The sequence below is a fragment of the Lissotriton helveticus genome, chromosome 5_1 (assembly GCF_964261635.1).
Source record: "Lissotriton helveticus chromosome 5_1, aLisHel1.1, whole genome shotgun sequence".
NCBI classification, from domain to species: domain Eukaryota; kingdom Metazoa; phylum Chordata; class Amphibia; order Caudata; family Salamandridae; genus Lissotriton; species Lissotriton helveticus.
In genome coordinates this window covers 697,767,302-697,786,137 of record NC_136065.1, presented here as the reverse complement: position 1 = coordinate 697,786,137, position 18,836 = coordinate 697,767,302, and positions in this window count along the sequence as shown.

Here is an 18,836-nt window from a genome sequence, read left to right as displayed (position 1 = left end):
CAGACAGTCCTCAATAGTGTCTCCATCTCTTTAATCATTGGAACCCTCTTCCAGGCATCATCAACTCCCAAATCTTCTCAATGGGCGACACAATGCTGCTCAACTAGATGAGGAATGGATTGTTTAAGGCGAGTAGCAACACCATTATTCTTCCCCAGCATCACAGATGCACCATCAGATGTGAACATGATCATTTTCATGAGGTCCAGTTCATTGGCAGTGTAGAATTCTTTCACGGCAGTAGTGATAGCCTCAGCATTACAGCTAGTCAGCTTCACTATGCCCCCAAACTGCGTTTTGTGCTCAGTTGATGTTACAGGTCGGAACGTAAAGTACAGGATGAGCATTTTTGTAACAGAAATATCTGTGCTCTCATCAATTATCAAGGTGTGATACAAAGCTTGCCGAAGTTCTGTCATAGCTTCACAGTGTATCACGCTATTGATGGCCTCAAGGAACTCAAAGGCATAGTTCTTGCTCCTCCAGCTGTCTGGTATCTTCACATACAAAGCTAAGTGGTCATGGATGTCTTGTACAGATAACATTGAAGTGTTCATCTTGACTGCCAGCAACCTGTTGTTGATGAGAATCTTTATCTACTCAGGCATATATCTTTGGCGTTCAACTACTTCCATTCTATTTGCTTTGTCAGTGGCAGTTTCTGTCAGCATTGCCCGTACTCCAAAACCAAACCTGGCAGCAGCACTTCTGTTTCTCAATATCACCATGGCAGACTCGTGTACTTTGCTAAGTAGATGGTGTTTCATGTAGTCCAGTTTCCAGCCATCACTCCATTTCTTCCCTGTGGAAAAGTCCCCAACAATCTTGGCTTCGGCACATGCTTTGCAAATCAAGCCCACATCTGGACTGTAATGAAATAGTTCCACGAGTTGCATGCGGACCTTGCTTCGTGACTTCTGTATCTCAGCCTCCACAATTTCCTTCATCCACTCTTCCTTGAATACAAGGCAACATTTCTTCCTTTGTGGTGAAGCACTGCACTCTCCCGAAGTTACAGCTTTGCGCTTGAACATTTCCGTACCCGCCGGTTTGAGTCTACTGTCCCACAAAGCCTGCAAAATAAGGAAACATGGCTTACGTTGACGCCTAGCTCATGAATGCAAACTGTTATACTACAATGTTCAAGATGCACCACAGTTTAACTCAACCCAACAATTACCTCTTCTGCCTGCACTCACGTGCGCCTCTTTAAATGTGTGGGGTTCTAGTTGTGAAACCTGCAACAGAAGAAAACATGGGTAAGTATATATGGTACTACAATGTTCAAGATACACCACAGTTTAACTCAACCCAACAATTACCTCTTCTGCCTGCACTCATGTGCGCCTCTTTACATGTATGGGGTTCTGGCTGTGAAACCTGCAACAGAAGAAAACATGGGTAAGTATATATGGTACTACAATGTTCAAGATGCACCACAGTTTAACTCAACCCAACAATTACCTCTTCTGCCTGTACTCACATCTGCCTGTGCAATTGTCTTTGTAGTACGGTCTCACGAACCTGCAAAAGAAAAAAGGGTGCAGATTGTGAATCTATTTACCCAGCAACCCCCAACCCAACGAGGAACGTAAACAGAATTACCTTGTCTTTGTGGTACTCGCACCTGACCACTGTAATCCAAATACCGTACAGACTGGAAACCTACAAGTGAAGACAAGTAAGTCAGCAAACGCCCGAAGAATTACAAACTGTGCATGGGACCGGTCAAGAGGCCCAAGACGAAAAATGAACAAATAATTACCTGGGATTCCAGCCTAGGACAAACAGGGGTGTGCCCATGTGTTCCATTATTAGCATCCATTATCTTAAACTGGTCTATAAATCTGAATCCCAGAGGAAAGCGGCATCACAGAAGGTGTAACACAAAATACAAACTGCAAATGGTTGAGGTGGGTGAACAAGGTAACCCACAGGATGGCTGAGAAGCACACAATCCATCAAAAGATCCCACCTGAAGCTGCTGCAGTGGCGCGCAAAAAATATGGTTGACTACGTTCAAGCAATTTTCAGGCAACCATAAATATGTCAAGATAACTGAAGAATGATGGACCTGCTGCAGATAGATCTAAGTTTTGCCTACTGGAAGTTGACTCATTAAGTAGCTGAGGAGGTTAAAATGCCTGATGAAAAGCTGGTGAACCATGCAGATCAAAAATCACATGCAATGTAACTAGGTCAGTGCATTACTGCTTCTGTCAGAAAGCTCATTTTGTTACTTGCAGTTTATAACTTTAAATCCTAATATAGAACAGTAACCTACTAACTACCAAACAATGGCAGAAAACCTGCGACAGACCACCCGAGCAGAAGAGTAACAGCTTTTGATTGTAATAACTTAAGTGTGTTTTTGAACAGTAAATAAAACATTTGTAAAAACGCAGCCTTAAATTTAAAAACCTGCATCAAGAGGAATAACCTTAAATTTTGCTTTTCTTGCAGAGATTTTTACATATTCCCCACATCTTCATTGCTTTGATTTTGTTCACAAGAAAATTTCACCCTTAGCCATCGAATGCTAATCATAAGTACATTCTGTTCTTAGCTGCCCCTATATTTCTGTATTCTGCCTCCTTGCCACTAGTTCTGCACTCTGTCCCACTCGTTTTTGGTGCCCTTCTTGCCTCTGCCCCACTCGTTTTTGGGACCCTTCTGGCCTCTGCCCCACTCGTTTTTGGTGCCCTTCTGCCCTCTGCCCCACTCGTTTTTGGTGCCCTTCTGCCCTCTGCCCCACTCGTTTTTTGTGCCTTTCTGTCCTGTGCCCCACTCGTTTTTTGTGCCTTTATGCCCTGTATCTCACTCGTTTTTTGTGCCCTTCTGTCCTGTGTCTCACTCGTTTTTTGTGCCCTTCTGTCCTGTGTCTCACTCGTTTTTTGTGCCTTTATGCCCTGTATCTCACTCGTTTTTTGTGCCCTTCTGTCCTGTGTCTCACTCGTTTTTTGTGCCCTTCTGTCCTGTGTCTCACTCGTTTTTTGTGCCTTTATGCCCTGTAACTCACTCTATTTTTGAGCCCTTCTGTCCTGTGTCTCACTCGTTTTTTGTGCCCTTCTGTCCTGTGTCTCACTCGTTTTTTGTGCCTTTCTGTTCTGTATCTCACTCGTTTTTTGTGCCTTTCTGTTCTGTTTCACTGCAGGTGGCTGGACTCTGAGGAGAAGCCTACCATGCATAACCAGGGCAAATATTCAATCTGTAGGTGTTCAGAAGCTTAAATGGGAATTGTTTATCATTACACGAAATAGTGACAGTATTCACTCTCTTGCTGCAGTAAATGACCTATATGCACCAGTGCACACATGCGAGCAGTGTTGTAAGTGCAGCAGTGCTATAATGCATTGTCCTAGCCTAGGTCCAGCGCTTTCAATACTCGTTTTTTGTGCCTTTCTGTTCTGTGTCTCACTCGTTTTTTGTGCCTCTTTTGTGCCTTTCTGTTCTGTGTCTCACTCGTTTTTTGTGCCTTTCTGTTCTGTGTCTCACTCGTTTTTGTGCCTTTCTGTCCTGTGTCTCACCCGTTTTTTTGTGCCTTTCTGTCCTGTGCCTCACTCGTTTTTTGTGCCTTTCTGTCCTGTGTGTCCCACACGTTTTTTGTGTCTGCTGTGGCCTTTTGTTTAAATATTGCTGACAATCAGAGCCTCCTCACGGGCTCCGATTAACAGCAATACTTAAACAGTGAAAGATAGGGCTAGTCTAGACAGAAATATTTCAGTAACCTATGCGGCAAAGCGCTCAGCTTATCAAAGGATTAGCGATGGTACAGACTTCGATATTCTGATTCTGCTCGAGGTTTCCATGCAAAAAAGCTAACTGGTTGACTGAAAGATCCTGCCTAGAACAGAAGGACCTTTAAATAGCAAAAAAGGGTAGAAAAGCCTGCATTCCAAAAGACAACCCTCCCGCCGTGGATTTGAATTTGAAGTGACCTTCCCGCTCATTCCGAAGGTCTCCGCAGAACAGCAGAGAAAGAGGAAACTATTCTTCCCGCACGTCTCCCGCCCAGGCTGTCTAGTAAGGCGCTGAAGGGCGAGAGCGTCAAGGCTTTTAAAGAAGGCAGTCTGGCGAATACTCAAACCCTGGCACAGGGATGGGAAAAGGGACTACACCCGAGGTTGGCACAGAGCCACCGGGCACGATAAGCGCTGCGCGCTTGGCATAAAAGAGGGCAGGTGAGGTATCTTAAACAGCAACAAAGAACTACCGCCTCCCTCGCCATTATCCATTCATTGACAAGCCAATTCGACAGCTATAGTTCGATACTAGAACATAATCCATTCTGACCTACGTGCATTGTAACGAGATGGTTGTCGTTTAGTTAAAATATATGGGTAACTTCCAATTCTCCCGCTCCCACACTGCCACAAGCGCCATAATCCACACAATAACCACCAGCCCCCCCGCCCCCAGCCTCCTTACCTGCAACTCCTCACGCCCGCACCGCCGCCACCACTGGAATAGTGCCTCATGTTCGCGCCGCTCGCTTTTTAAAATCGGCGGGCGGCGCGAATCTCTAGCGACATCCTGTGTGCGCGCTCCACGCTAGGTGGTGCGCGCTGACATCAGGGAAGGTGCGCGCGCGGCCTAGAGGGAACAGTGCTACCAACTTGTAGTTGGTGGTAAATACCGTCTCCTAAAAGGGGAAAAGCACTCATTTGAGTGCTCCCTACATAGCAAAATCGGTAATTTACCGATTGGGTATTTTAAGGAATCGGTAATTTACCGATTCCTTAAAATACCGATTCGGTAAATTACCGAATCAGTAAAATGCCCACCTACATCTCATTTTCTAAATACCTGTCGGTAATGGCCGAAATTACAGAATTTCGGCCGTTACCGACCGGTATTTGCCTACCTACATCTGGCCCTCAGAATTTAAAGTCAATCTTTGTAAAATTTGACATTTGGGCTCACCCCGAGTATGCATCGCTCTTTTACAGCTAACAATGAACAAATAGGTTAGGTAGAATCCTTCTCCTTTCTGGGGGTTCAATTTGACTGAAGGGGTAATATGAAAGCAGCTAACAAAGCAAGGAAACTTCATATGAGAAAACTATATCTGCACTGTTTAGGTTCTCTACTAATTTAGAAATTAAGCTTTTGAGAGGTCAAATGCATGCTGATACTCATTTATGAAAAATATAAAAATGGCAATGCCTGTGGTACAGTTCTTGGAAAATATAACTTAATTTATAGAAAAGACACCACTGATTGTCCTTTCCCGACCTAGATACTCATTTATGAGGCAGGAGTTTTGGGATTATGTCAACCTAACTAATTTACAAGTATATGAAAATGCCTGCTTAAGAAGAATGTTGGCGGTCCCTCGTTGTTGCTCCACTTATGTTTGGCACAGGGAGTTAGGCGTTAGCTTTTTGGAAAATCAAATATGGCTCCGCCCGATCCTACTGTGGCACAGTATCTGGACGCAGCAGAAGGCATCCTTCAATAGACATATTGTTAGAGACTGTTTAGCCCTGGCTCAGCCTTAGAGATCCCGTGCTTCAGATACATTAGGACACAAAGAGATGGGTTTGGTAACCTGGAATTGTATGAGGACCTGGAGTGATTAAATGAGACTAGCAAAGGGGACCTCAAAGATGTATTTTCACTTATGTTAGAGAAGGATAGATTAAATGCCTGTCACACATTGATTGTTGGCTTCCAACCTTATTTGTAGAAGGTTACAAATACCCAGCACAAATTCCTCCTAGTCTAATATAGAGTTAATATGGTTCATAATCTTGTTACATGTATTGGAGAGGTGTGGCTCACTGGTTAGAGGTGGCAGACCTGTAAGCAGAGAACGGCCTGGGACCAGGGTTCAATTCCCGACGCGGCAGGGTCTTGGACCAGGGTCAACGGACTTGATAATTCTCGCCTCAGTGCCTACTCTAACCAGGGAACACACTCGGCAACTCTGGGCATTAAGCTTGCCTTATCTCTACAATGGCCCCCCACAGACGCCGGGGATGCCTGGTTTCACCCTGGAGATACCCAGAAAGGGACCATCTCACAGGGAAAACCAGGACGGGTTCCCCAGCGGTCTACAGCGCCAGGACACTCGGGTAGAGTAACAGTGCGCTTTACAAGTATCCCACATTTACATTTACATTCCCTAGACAGAATGATTGGTCTTGAGCTTTGGCAAGTTGCCATGATTGGATTTTGTCACAATGCACTTTTTTTTTTATTAAGTACTATGTCAATCCAAGAAGATTAATTGAAGTGCAAAGTTAGACCACATAGTTATGTTTACAATGTGAGCTCTGCCTCAATGAGTCAATATTCAATAGATTAAAAAATTGCATATTTTAACAGTTTTATCCAATTTTTGACATTAACATTGTATTATGCATGCTGTATGGAAATACATGGAATAATCCATGGACTGTCTTACTCACTTAAATGCACTAAATACCGCCCATAGCCCTCAGACAACGTCTTACTGGAGAGCATGAGCAATGTTTACAACCCGTAGTCGTTCTCTGCGAGTATTACGCAGGCCATGGAAGTTTGCTATGTTTCAGGTGATTAATAAGTATGTCATTTACAACGTTAAGATGTAGATTACGTGAGAATATGACCAGCACACTGGGGAATTTAATGTGTTGTGTCTTAAATATAGCCGAGGTATTAAGCTATTGTTTGAGCAATGCTAAATGCACCAAGGAGCACGAGTGACACAACCCCATTAACTATTCCACAGATAAGGGTTGCTGCCCTTAAATCCTGTGTAAGAGAGCCAGCTGTGTACAGTTCTTCTCTTCCACATCAGTGCCTTCCAAAGGGCGGACAGCACTTGCTGCGAAGGTCTTTGCGTAACCTGCGAAGTAAGTCAAATTGAAATGCCACCAACTCGGGTTTTTATTTATCGAAGTCAATGAATTAGCATTACTGATCTTCACAATACTATAAACACCTGTCATCTAATACTATCAGCCCAATTCATTTTAGATTGCACACTGGCCACACACAAAAAATAACAAAAAGTACTTATATTTTATTGCCTTGCGTGTTTTTTTTTCTAGGAAGGTGTTGTATTGTAACATGTCTTGTTTATCCTCCTTATGATTTCCCCAGGCTTCTTCGAAATTAAAATAGTTTTTATGGATTACGTTTCCAGACTCATTCGCATCAAAACGACACGGAATTCCCCTGGTGGTATTAAAACTGGTAAACTGAGTAAAGGTGTCGAGCGAAAAGTGTTTTTCCGAACTGGGAAGCAGTCTCTACAAGCCACGCGGAGGTTCACACGCTGACTGCAGGGGCGCTCCAACGCGAACCTGCCAGGCAACGGCGCTCGGTTTACACTAACCAAATAACCTAGGACATGGAGCTGAGAGAAATTCCTGAATCTCTATAGACTCCTCTCAGAACTTGCTGCAGACCAGTGGATGCCTCTTTAGGCCTCAGCCACTGGAAGAAGACACTGGCGCATCATAATGCGAAACTCACGGCTTTCAGCAGAGTTGGGCGCGTTTCACGTTTGCGACTTGCACGCTTTTTTAGCAACAGCCAATCGGAGACTGCAAACGACCGGCCAATCGGAACCCCCACCCATGCAACTGAACGGAAATTACTTTATATATACGTGTACGTGTCTGGTGGCCATTTGTAAGTGGTTTTGTTTTGCCGAACCTAGTGAAGGAATCAAAAATTTGCTAGCATTCGCGACAAGAATTTTCAATTCTATTAAGGACACGGAGGCGAGGATTATGCTTCTCAAACTTTACTGCATCAACACAGCAGCCAATGAAAATATATTATTTTCTCAAGTAAACCATAAATTACTACATTTCCCATGAACACCATGGTTATAGGCACGCCCCCACAGTCCATAAGAACCCCCTGCGTGCACATCACTTCCTCTTTCTTTGAGGCGAAAAGTCCATAACGTGAACCAAACAAAACAGTCCATAACATGAACCAAACAATCCTCCAACGTGGAAGAAGAACTTCAGATCGTCATCTCGACGTCAGTCGTGTGTCGGTCCGACATTGTCTCATCCTCTCCGGATTCGATTAATCCGACTTCTTATCCGATCCTGAAATAAAGGAAACAACACCCCGTAATTCTTGCATAAAAGGGTGGGTAAGCTTAATACATACAGTACATTAAGCCGGGTGGGATAATCCTCGCCTCCGTGTCCTTAATAGAATTGAAAATTCTTGTCGCGAATGCTAGCAAATTTTTGATTCTATTACAGGACCGGAGGCTTCAGATTATGCTAGTTTAACGCTGTTTAAATACCACAGAAGTAATATCTCCCACCGGCTTGTAATAAAACGTCTTAAACGTTGAATCAGAGGACCAATCTGCACAATGCATAATATCTTGGATACTGGATCCTAAACCATATGACTTGGACGCCATCGCGCCTCTAACTGAATGAGCACCAAAAATACTCGTATCAACACCAGCTTCCTTCATAATGAACCGAAGCCATCTAGCAATAGTGGCAGCCGCCACTGGTTTAAAGGGCTTTTGAATAGAAATCAACAATTGCGAACAGCCCTGCGGCCGCAAGGCCTTCGTACATTCCTCGTAGGTCTTCAAACAATGGACCACACATAGTTTTTCATTGTCAGGAAAAGCATTATAAGATATATGTCGAGACATTGTTTTAGTACGACCTGTAATATGAAAAGAAACCCCTTCCGGGGTAAACACTCTACCTGTTACGTCGAGCGCTCTGACATCTGAAGATCTTCTGCAAGAGGATAGACAAAGCAACATGGCTAATTTAGCCCACAATTGCCTCCTGGACAGGAGAGAATTAACCGGCCATCTGTCGAGCAAAGAAATCACCACCGAGACATCCCACAAACCTGAATACTTGGGTTTGGGAGGGTTGGCCACCCTGATGCCTTTCAACAACTTACAAACAACCGGGTGCATGCCTACTGGTTTACCATCCACCAGGGCATGCCCCGCCGAGAGGGCTGAGCGAAAGTTGTTGACCGAACGATACGCTAGGCCACTTGCCGCCTTCTCGGATAGAAAGTTCAACACTTGGGGTAATCCTGCCCCCACGGGATCCAGACGTCGTCCCACGCACCAATCCACCCAGTTCTTCCAGGCAGCGGAGTACCGCTTCCTGGTGGAAGGTGCCCAAGCCTGCCTGATAAAGTCAGCAGCTTTGTCCGAAATTCCTGGCATTTGCCACTGTTCCCTGAAAGCCTCCATGCCATCAGGGATAACCTGCCCTCCAACAGCAACGGGTGCTGTTCCTGACGAGGGCCCTGCAACAACCACTTCAAATCCGGCAGTAGCCGGGGGCGGTCGCAGCTCCACTGTAACAACTTGGGAAACCACGCTTGTGATGTCCACCACGGAGTCACCATGACAATTTCCGCCGCTTGCCGTATCACATGAGTCATTACTCTGGGAATCAACAGAAAGGGGGGAAATGCATACTGGGTCCCCTCCGACCAATCCTGGAGAAAAGCGTCCGTCGCTTCTGCCATCGGATCCGGTCTCCAGCTGAAGAACCGGGGAAGTTGATACGTCAACCTGGAGGCGAACAGGTCCGTCTGAAAAGGACCCCAAATCGCCTGTAACCAGAGAAAGACCTGGGGAAGCAGCTTCCAGTCGCTGTAATCCCTCAAGTGTCTGGAATGCCAGTCCGCCACTTGGTTGGCCTGACCCGGGATGTACTCCGCTATGACTGAAATCTGGTTCTGTAGACAGTAATGCCAAAACTCTTTGGCTATCTGGACAAGAAGAGACGACCTCGTGCCGCCCAACTTGTTGATATACCTCACTGCGGACACATTGTCCAGGCGCAGGAGGATGCAACATGATGTCTGCTTCGGGGATAACGTGCGGACCACGAACGATCCTGCCAGTAATTCCAAACAGTTTATGTGAAGTTCCAGGTCCTGAGACGACCATCTGCCGCCTGTGGAAACCTCTCCACAGCGCGCGCCCCAGCCCCATCTGCTGGCGTCCGACTCGATTACCACATCTGGTCGCGACCCGAAGATCGCTCTGCCGTTCCAGGCATCCACGTGGCCTAGCCACCATTGGAGTTCGTGCCGAACTTCGTCCGTAAGCGGAACCGAGTCCGTATACGAGAGACCCTTCTGAAGGTGTCTGATCTTCAGACGTTGGAGGGCTCTGTAGTGCAACGGACCCGGAAATATCGCCTGGATAGAGGACGCCAGGACTCCTACAATCCTGGCCAGTGTTCTGAGCGAGACCAATTGCCTGTCCAGCAGTTTCCTGATCTCCTTCTTCAAGTCCCTCAACTTCGCCTGTGGAAGAAGCAGCTGCGCCGTGAGGGAGTTGACCGTGAACCCCAGAAAGTCTATTACCTGAGCCGGGATCACTACTGACTTCGCTAGATTTATCACAAACCCCAGGCCTTGCAACAAGGAAGTAGTCATGGTCAAGTGTTGCTGTAACACTGACCGATCCTGCGCCATGATCAGAATGTCGTCTAGGTAAATGATCATGCGCACACCCCTCTCCCTGAGGAAGGCCACCACTGGTTTCATTACCTTGGTGAAACACCAGGGAGCCGAGGAGAGACCGAAAGGAAGAGCTAAATACTCGTACCACTGGCCGCTCCACTGAAATTGCAGGAACCTGCGGTGTGGAGGAAAAATCGGAATAGAAAGATATGCATCTTTCAGATCTAATCGCACTAACCAATCTCCTTCTTGTAACAAATCCGCTAACATGTGGATACCCTCCATTTTGAAATGGTTGTACACTAGATGTTGGTTGAACTCTCTGAGGTTGAGTACAAGTCTGTTGCCACCTCCCTTCTTTTGGACTAGAAAGACATTGCTGGCGAAGCCGCGAGGACTTCTCTGGCAAAGAGCGATCGCGCCCTTCCTCAGCAAGTCTGCCACCTCTGCTTCTATAAAACTGTGATCTAGTTGGGAAAAATGGAGAGGTGGCGGGGGAAACGCTTGCGCAGGAGGAGAGTAGAATTCCAGCCTGAATCCCTGAACAGTCTGCAAGACCCAAACATCCTGAGTTAACATTTGCCATTGCCGCAGACAATGCTGCGTGCGACCCCCCAAAGGAAGGAAAGACACATCTGTCAGACTCACCGGAACTTTGATGGGCCTTGAAATTCGCCCTGTTGTTTCCCGACTGGAAACGGCCCTTGTTGAAGCCTCGTCGTGAGGGATAGAAGGTTCCTCCGCGGGTAGAGTCCCACTCGCCGCGGCCGCGGCCAAAATCCCCTCTCTGGGAGCCTCTCTGGAATCCTCGGCCTGACGAGCGACCCCCGCCTCGCCCGGCCCTGTTGAAAACACCCTGCGTGAGGGCGCGCTTAATACCACTCTGGGCCTTATCCAATGCGGTGAAGGTGCCAACATACTTGGTGACGTCCTTCACGAACCTGTCTCCGAAGAGACACCCACCGGCCAGAGGGCCAGTTTCAGCTTCCGCCAGCTCTGTTAAATTGCTGTCCATGCGCATTAGTAAGGACTTGCGCCTCTCCGAAGAGACGGCGCAATTTGCGTTACCCAGAAAGCAAATGGCGCGCTGAGTCCACTCAGCCAAGATGTCCGGATCTACAGGAGTCGCACCCTCCTTGGCCGCTAAGGCCATCTCTAGGATCTTCGCCAGGGGCCCAATGACATCCAGCATCTTGTCTTGACAGCCCCGCCAGGCCCTGTCAAGCCCCCTCTTAGGATCCTTGGAAAAATTTTTAAGAAATGTCAGCATGCTTGCGTCTATTTCCGGTGTGTCAGTGACACAGTCCGGAATATCCGGACGCGGGCACTCCGACCGCAGTCGGTTGCGCACCTCCCGAGAGAAGCTCTTCCGGAGGTGATCATGAATATAATCAGAGACGTCCGCCGGCGGAACCCAGTCCGAAGACCGGGGGTGGACGATGTCCGAAGGGTCAAAGTGGAAAGCCTTAGAGGCTTTGTCCTCCACTGATTTGGAAGCCGGCTTGGCTTTCTTGGGGGGAGGAGGCTGCTCCTCCGAGGTATCAGTATCCGTATTGGTGTCAGTATTAGTGGTGGTAGTATCCGTGTCTATCACTACCTGGCGCTTACTCTTCGCCTTGCCCCCAGAACGATGGTCAGTTGGGGCGTCACGATCCGGCAATGAGGCCATGGATTGCGCATGCGGCCACAGATTGCGCTCTTCAGAAATAGAGGTAGAGGTAGAGGGAGTAGCCCGCTTCTGCTTCCTACCCTTGTCATATCCGTGTCGCTTAGCAAACCCTTCTAACTGCTTGCGAATGGGGCGCAGGGCCACTGCTAGTGCTTGCTGCACAGTCTGGGGGACCTTCGTCTCCATTGCTTTGTCCACCGAAGCTTGAACCGAGGCATCCAAGGCTTCGACTATATTGTCTTCCAGAACAGCTTCCTGCTGCCCATCATTATTATCTTCCCCATCAGCCTCCTCTTCTTCGGGGTACTTAACCCAATTCTCCATGCTCATTTACTGATAGTAGCTCACTGAGGCAGGTGTAGGGGTGGTGGGGGGGGGTCAGCCCACTGCACACAAATAATAAAACTGGCAACTGTACCCAAACCCCCTCAGCAAAGCTGTATTCCACAAGGCCAAAGACCTAGGTCACAATATATAAAGAGTGTGTGCTCACTCTGGACCTTAGACTATTACAGCCAGCTCTGGCGGTAAAACGAGGGGCCAGCCGGTGTGTGGAACGAGAAAATGCGCGTTCCAGTGAGCCTGGGGAACGAGCTGAGGCGCGCCGCCCAAAACGCTACCAAAAGCTACTAAAAAGTAGCCCAATTGAGCAGCGCTTTTTGACGCGCGCGTCGGCCGTGAGCCACCCGGCCTTTACACGGGGCGCATTAGGGAGCTCCCGTGCGCCCGCAGGCTGCCTGTGAAACGGGCTCAACTGTAAATCGCGGCGGCCCCCCGCCGGTCAGCGACCGTTGTAGCAGCGCTGAGCGCGCGCGCTCCACAGCGGGAGACGTCTGAGGCAAAAAGCCGGCCCAAGCCGAGCGCCGTGTAAGGTGAGCGCTCGCGATCCGTCTGCCCCACAAAAGTCCTAAAGCATGCCAAATAACAACAAGCGCACCAAATAAACATATGTCCCCAATTATGTAGCGGAGCGACCCGCCTCAATTCAAAGGTTATACACAAGTCTCCCTAGGACCCCCACACCCACAAGCAGAGTGAGGGAACAGGGAAGGTGCACTTAACTCTGGCTTGAGCAGCAAAGAAAGAGGAAGTGATGTGCACGCAGGGGGTTCTTATGGACTGTGGGGGCGTGCCTATAACCATGGTGTTCATGGGAAATGTAGTAATTTATGGTTTACTTGAGAAAATAATATATTTTCATTGGCTGCTGTGTTGATGCAGTAAAGTTTGAGAAGCATAATCTGAAGCCTCCGGTCCTGTAATAGAATTCAAGCGTTGGCAAAACCAACATATAAATGCAATCTGTTAGACGGCTTGGGGAACGCAGGAGCCACAACATCCTACAGGTTGGGGTGAGGCACAGAGACAGTTAGTTATGGGGAGTAGGGTAACCAACTGAAATGGGTGTACATTCAGGATGGTGAGTGTAAAAATTAAGGACAAAGGGTCACATTCAGGACAAAAATTCAGGATGGAAGGTCAAAATTCAGGGCATAGAATAAGGTTTACAGACATTTCAAAGGATGTTTCATGATATTATGTAAGTAAATAGACTAAAAACATAAGTACAAGTCAAAATAAGTTTATATTAGGTTAAAAAGGAGTACAGCACACCAAGAAAAATTTGGCCAATGATGAAAGTAGCACAGAGATCTTCAAACTTTTGTAGGTTGAGCCCCCCCAGCTGAATTGTTTTAGATGTCGGGACCCTCCACCACTTCACAAATTTCTGGAATCCGGTACACTAAATAATCAGCTGCCACCCGCATATCCCAGGCCATATCTGGCAAATAATGTTCAACACAATGAGAGTGTTTAGTAAACTGCAGGTTTGTGAGTGGGTGTGGTTAAATGGCAGAGGCTTATTACTCAGCTCAAAACACAGTTTTCCAAGATAAAACGTGCACAAATTGTTTTTACTAGGATGCTTTGTTTTACACATTACATAGATGGATAATAACACCACCAACATTAATGTGACAAGTGTGCCTGTTTTTCACCACAGAGACGGTCAGTCTGTGGATGGATCTTTGCCACTGACATCCTCAGATTTGCTCCACATCCAGAAATTCTAAAAGTGTTTGCATCTAATATTCATAGATAGTGATGTGTGTTTTCCCTGTAGTAACACCGCTGCAGCCCACTAATTTGACAGCGCATAATATCTGTGACATCCTCCAATTTCTCATCTGTGAGGACCCGTTCTGATCTAAAATAAAAAAAATATGGTTGTTGCATCAAACAAACACATTTCTCTGCAAATAGTAAAAGACTCTTGCGTCAATCACATTAAAAAGAAATTAAAAAAACAGTATTTACAAGAATCTTTTTTGGAATTATTCCAGGCCATCAGGGCAAAAACAGAGCTGTCACTATCAAGGGGCCCCCTGAAAGGCTGGATTGCAGTGCATGTAAATGTGTACTTTTGTAATTTAGGACGAAGACGTTGATGGGGCTCAACATGCCCATATTTTGTAAGATTGTATGAATAAACAGGAGTGAAGACCTGTCAACCTTGTTGGGATTGGGGTAGAGAACTATGTAAATAAAACAATATCCCAACTGGTAAGAATTGAAGACAATTAATAAGGATATGAGAACATTATCCAAGGAGGAACAAGGAGGCTCTATATGATTTGTAAAGGGTGCTCAAAGCATCATTTTACTAAACATTTTTCATGGAGTGAACAAGTACAGTTACAGTTAATATCAGCACTGCAAGTTGTAATTCAAGGATAACAACCCAAAGTTGTACAAGGTGCACAAGTGAAAAGGTGAGTAACACTACGGCGACACAAGTGACAGAGTGATCAGCGTGGACGGCGCAAGGTGTTGGTGCATACTTACATACAGTGAATAAAAACAGAGTGGCTTCCATATGATGGACATCCGGAAACTTGGGGAGTCGGTGGAGGCACGAATAGATTGCTGTCAGGGCCTAGCTACGCCCTGACAGCAATCTATTCGTGCTGGGTGTTCCTCGAGGAAGATTGACTCGCCTCGTCCCGCCGACCACGCTTGGATCGGATCGCTTTTCCCACGGACCACGCGGCATTGAGTGCCTCACCTCCCTGAAAGTGCAATTAATTGACAACACGTTCAGTGGGATCCATAATCCCCGGAGCCTCCACCGACTCCCCAAGCTTCCGGATGCCCATTCTGGCACCCGCATTTCGCTCAGCAAAGTAGATTCACACCACTAGATCGGCTTGACGTTCACGGCCGACCAGCTGCGATCCTCGCACTGCCACCAACCCCTGTAGTCCTGAAGATGATCCTAATTCTTATGGATCAAAACGTCGTCGACTCATCAGCCAGATCATAGACGCCCCTCACACAGTGGTTATCCCAAGAATACAAAAAGGGAAATAGCTCTTCTAAATCATATGGAAGCCACTCTGTTTTTATTCACTCTATATAAGTATGCACCAACACCTTGCGCCGTCCACGCTGATCACTCTGTCACTTGTGTCGCCGTAGTGTTATTCACCTTTTCACTCGTGCACCTTGTACAACTTTGGGTTATTATCCTTGAATTACAACTTGCAGTGCTGATATTAACTGTAACTGTACTTGTTCACTCCATGAAAAATGTTTAGTAAAATGATGCCTTGAGCACCATTTACAAATCATATAGAGCCTCCTTGTTCCTCCTTGGATAATGTTCTCATATCCTTATTAATTGTCTTCAATTCTTACCAGTTGGGATATTGTTTTATATACATACTTTGTAAGAGGAGCACCTAGACCTGAACTTCGGGGGGGGGGGGCTAACACTCTCAGCCATGGCTGGCCCTAGCACTGGTCGCACACAGTGCAACAGTCTTTTTTGGTGCCCCCTCCCCCAGTTCCTCCTTCTCCATGAATTCCCTCACTACCACTCACCAACAATGCACCTCATCTCTCTATAGCACCTTTCTGACAAACATCGCATTTTTTTATGGAGCTACTCAAAGTTTTGTCACACTCAGTTCTTTGATCTGCTTGGGACACATTCTTTGTAGCAGGCACAATACCCTTCTGCACTGTGTGGGTGGCAGGAGTGCCCATGTGAGTGCACAGTGAGGGATGCGACAGTGTGAGAGTACCTGCAAAAGCAGCGCACCCCAGAAGCCAGCACCCGGTGCGGTGGCACCGATCACACCACCCTAAAGCCAGCCCTGGTTGCAGCAGCCTGGGCTGAGACACATTGGGGTGGGGGGCTAAAGCCCTTTTAGCTCTATGGGCGTTGCGCACCTGATGGTGTCCTACTGGTCCAAGAGACAGCACAGGTCGAAGGGTGGGGGTCACTGAGACAGAAGCGCAGACAACATCACACTTGTAGGACATCACCTTCGAATGTTCAATGAATTGTGGAAATGGCATGTAAACCAATGTTTAGGGCATATTTTACAACAAGAGTCAATGGGCGTTGATGCCCCTCTGTCCTATACTGAAGGAAGATGTGCAGTAACTGAAAGCAATACATAAACCAACTGTGTCACTTTTGCTCTTCTCCCCTATTCTCCCAGTATTTCTCAGGTGCAGGCCTTTGATGCTGATAATTACACCTGCATTGCCTCTAGCCAGGCGAGTGTAGCCGAGAGGACATTCATCCTTCTAGTTCAGAGTAGGTGCCCGTCGCACTTTATTGGATGACATACTTAAGTATGAAAGTCGTACGGGTAGAAAAAATAGAAAAGGTTATAGAAACCTAAGCCAGAAGCAGTGGAAAGGAAAGGGATATCTGTGATTCTCTAATTATTCCTGTAGAGAAGGCAATTGATTTAACGTTCTGATAAATGTTGAAACCCCTGGGTTTCGGGTGGCGCAGGTGTAGCACAGTGGACGCCTCCGCAGATGTTATCTCCCTATTTATGTATTGTATTTCAGTGTTGGTATCTTGTCACATTTTAGCACTTTAAAGCAAATCAAGATAATGCTAGAATACAAAAAAATGCAAACCGAGTTGGAACTAGGAAAACGCAGACATTCATAGCAGGCAAACCGTGCATGGCGTGTCGAAGGTGGAAGCAGAGGACATGCATTGCAGTATTATCAGTGGAACTCCAAGGTATGGTTTTTGTAAATTACCCTGCTGGAATTTAAGTGGTTAAAATCTAATGTCCAAGCTCTCTTAGCGCAGAATTCGACATTCTAAATTGGGCACAAACACTGTTTTCTGCAGATTCTGAAGTTACTGCAGCCCTGGAATGAGGCTATAAACAGAGGCATTGATACCACAGGAGATGTCTGTGTAATTTTAAGAGAAAGGTTCACTCCGTTCTGGCATGAGCTAAGAGCTAACCGTCCCAGGACAGGGTAAATTCCTAGAGCTGAAATGTTCGTTGCTTTCGGTTTCATAACAGAGGAGACTCTTTGAATTCTGCTGCAGCTGAAGCATTTCAGCTCTAGGAATTAACACAGTTTTGGGATGATTAGCTTTTCAAAATAGACAAAAGCATGGGCATGTCGTGCCCCACCGATTTCCCCCTCCTCCCCCCTACAGGCCTCTGTTACCGCCAGACCCCTGGGCTGATTGCCTGCTGCTCGGAGGGACAGTGGAAAACTAAGGTGAGTTTAGGATGGAGTGCGCGCCCCCCTTGAGAGGGAGTCGCGCCCCACAGATTGAAGAACTCTGAAGTAGCAGGATTTTGCCCCTATAATATGATTGCTAGTCGATAGCCTCATCGACAGGAGCAATATTAATTTTAGTGCTGGTTTTTAAAGTTGTACTTTTTTCTCTGAACTAACACACTTCAGAAGTTCTTTGTTCCCAAGGGAAAATTGGTAGAAGTCTGCACACTAATGTTTCATGTTCACCTGGATCTGCAATATTCTGCCTTAACAAGCTCAACATCACACCTATTTCGTGCATCAATTCAGGTGAACTTCAATTGAGAAAAAATCCTTTCAGTAGGTGAATTACTGCCTGGCAAGCTAAGTATAAATGGCTTGATTTTTTATATATTAGGAACAGAGCAAGACTACTTTGACAAAACATTCAGTCATTTCTGCGCACATGGCAAGTTGGTGTCTGCTATAGTGACCTGCTGGTCACTGTTCTAGTCTTTCTTTGTACCAGCCACTCCCAAGGGCTAGTTTACACCAGACACCACACCCATCTAACACAGGCGTCACAGGACATGTGACCCTGTCAATAAAAGGGGCCGGACGCACTGAGCCAGTTCCACTAAGTATTAACCCGTGTCTGTGTCGTTACCAGTACTGCATGGGGTCCTAGGGTCCCACCACATTACATCTGCCATAGCTCTCAAAGCAGGAGCAATTACACTGTATTCATTAAATAAGTTTTGCAGTTCCAGATGATGGGTCAAGTTAACCGGATCAGCAGCTTTGCAGAGCTCCTGAAAAGCAAGAGTTTCTCTTAAGCAGCATGCTCCTAATGGCTCACCAAAAAAAGTAACCATTTTTCTAAATACTTTAAGGAGCACGCCAAAAATGTCAAAAAATATCTCTGCATGCTTGCGTTCAACTCTGAATCATGGGACATTAAATTACTGTGCACTTGGAAACCAAAGAACTTATTTTCCACTCTGTCCTTTAAGTTGTTCTGCAATATCCTGAAGATGCCTGGTTACCTCCAGGGAGCTCACCTCATCCTTCTCAAGCTGCAGGATAGATGAGTTGAAAATGACCAAAATATTATGAACAAAGAAAAGGTAAGCTTTGCCTTTCAGAATGTCTTCATTTGCTTCCTTCAAAAGCTGAAATACAGAATGAAGTCGTCCATAGTTGA